Below are 2497 nucleotides of genomic sequence, written 5' to 3'. Positions count from 1 at the left end.
GCTTCTCTATGCTTATTAAGCACATAGTAAGTGCCATAATTATTAATTAGTATTATTATTACCTCTGCCTTGCGTGATGCTGAATTAGGGTGGCCAGTAGTTTTAGCCCTAGGTGGTGAGCTCATCTTTGGCAGGAAACGTCTACCAACTCTGTTACACTGTACTCTCCCAAGCACGGTGCTCTACACACAGTAAGTACCGTCTCTATCTGTTGCCGACTTGTACATTCCAAGCGCTTAGTACAGTGCTCTGCACATAGTAAGCGCTCAATAAATACTATTGAATGAAATACTATTGAATAAGTATTCAAGAAATACAACTGATGATATACAGCTACCAACCCCAAATTCAATCTGGGGAGGAGATTTCTCTTTTGGATTTTAGCAGGCCCTGCTGTTGGTTTCCCGTCTCAGGGTCATACCTGGAGAGTTTCCAGTACTCTACCAGTCTCAACTACGGGAGGGAGAGTCGAGCAGATGCAAACCATTCCATTCCTAGCTTGGCCAGTGGCTAGCGAGTGGAAGGCAATCGGCTACAAGTCAAAACTCCCTATTGCCGGGCAGCAGCGGCATGAGAGAGAGGCGAGGGTGGAAACTCAAGTTTATTGTGCGGAAGACCGTCGTGGTAAACCACTTCCATATTTTTACAAGGAAAACTCTATGGTTGCACTACCAGAACGATTGCAGATGAAGAGCGGGACATTCTGGGAGAGATGTGTCCACGGTGCCGTTATGGGTCGGAAAAGACTCGACAGCATAAGACAAACTGTTGGTTTAGTGGAAGGGGCACAGCTCTAGGCATCAAGAGTCTTGGGTTCTAATCCCAATTCCTCCTGCTGGGACTATGTTATCCAAATGGAAGTTCTCTGAACCAAGAAGCACCCAAAGTGTTCCCGAGAGTTAGACGGACCCATTGGGAATCCTGAAAAATAGTTGCGTTTTGTGGGTGGTGAATGCAGCAGCAGCTCCCGAGTTTTGGACTGAGATTTGTCAATTGTTCCCGATGGGAAACTCCATCACCCTGAACATCATCATCATTATTATTATTGTGGCATTTGTTAAGCGCTTACTAGTGCCAGGCACTGTTCTAAGCGCTGGGGGGGATACAAGGTCATCAGGTTGTCCTACGTGGGGCTCACAGTCTTAATCTCCATTTTACGGATGAGGTAAATGAGGCACAAAGAAGTGAAGAGACTTGCCCAAAGTCACACAACTGACAAGTGGCGGAACCGGGATTAGAACCCATCTAATCCCAAACCCGGGCTCTTTCCACTGAGCCACGCAGCTTATTTTAAGTGCTGGAGGAGATCCAAGTTAATCAAGTTAGACACATTCACTGTTCCACATGGCCTCATAGTCTAAGACATCATGATCATCAACATGATTATCATCATCATCATCACCACCACCAAAGCTACTTCCTGAGGGGTCACAAGGGACTTGGTAACCCCAACTTTTAAAATAGGAATATTCATTCAATAGTATTTATTGAGCGCTTACTATGTGCAGAGCACTGAACTAAGCGCTTGGAATGAACAAGTCGGCAACAGATAGAGACGGTCCCTGCCGTTTGACGGGCTCACGGTCTAATCGGGGGAGACGGACAGATGAGAACGATGGCGATAAATAGAGTCGAGGGGAAGAACATCTCGTAAAAACAATGGCGACTAAATAGAATCGAGGCGATGTACATTTCATTGACAAAATAAATAGGGTAACGAAAATATATACAGTCGAGCGGACGAGTACGGTGCCGAGGGGATGGGAAGGGAGAGGGGGAGGAGCGGAGGGAAATGGGGGGAAAAGAGGGTTAAGCTGCGGAGAGGTGAAGGGGGGTGGTAGAGGGAGTAGAGGGAGAAGAGGAGCTCAGTCTGGGAAGGCCTCTCGGAGGAGGTGAGTTTTAAGTAGGGTTTCGAAGAGGGGAAGAGAATCGGTTTGGCGGAGGTGAGGAGGGAGGGCGTTCCAGGACCGCGGGAGGACGCGGCCCGGGGGTCGACGGCGGGACGGGCGAGACCGAGGGACGGCGAGGAGGTGGGCGGCGGAGGAGCGGAGCGTGCGGGGTGGGCGGTAGAAAGAGAGAAGGGAGGAGAGGTAGGAAGGGGCGAGGTGACGTAGAGCCTCGAAGCCTAGAGTGAGGAGTTTTTGTTTGGAGCGGAGGTCGACAGGCAACCACTGGAGTTGTTTAAGAAGGGGAGTGACAGGCCCAGATCGTTTCTGCGGGAAGATGAGCCGGGCGGTGGAGTGAAGAATAGACCGGAGCGGGGCGAGAGAGGAGGAAGGGAGGTCAGAGAGAAGGCCGACACAGTAGTCTAGACGGGATATAACGAGAGCCCGTAGCGGTATGGTAGCCGTCTAGGTGGAGAGGAAAGGGCGGATCTCGGTGATATCGTAAAGGTGAGACCGGCGGGTCTCGGTAACGGATAGGATGCGTGGGGTGAACGAGAGAGACGAGTCGAGGATGACACCGAGATCGCGGGCCCGAGAGACGGGAAGGATGG

General features: G+C 50.5%; 1 non-coding gene across 1 annotated transcript; it reads left to right on the top strand.

Annotated features, from left to right (window-relative positions):
* The first annotated feature begins 403 nt into the window (after positions 1 to 403).
* Positions 404 to 540, top strand: LOC114813514. The gene has a single exon (XR_003761231.1). It is a non-coding gene; the product is annotated as a small nucleolar RNA SNORA7 (small nucleolar RNA).
* Positions 541 to 2497: the final 1957 nt, after the last annotated feature.

Source organism: Ornithorhynchus anatinus, chromosome 7, assembly GCF_004115215.2.
Source record: "Ornithorhynchus anatinus isolate Pmale09 chromosome 7, mOrnAna1.pri.v4, whole genome shotgun sequence".
In the NCBI taxonomy this organism is placed as follows: domain Eukaryota; kingdom Metazoa; phylum Chordata; class Mammalia; order Monotremata; family Ornithorhynchidae; genus Ornithorhynchus; species Ornithorhynchus anatinus.
The sequence above is the reverse complement of the archived record's forward strand: the minus strand, read 5'-3'. Positions and strand labels throughout refer to the sequence as shown.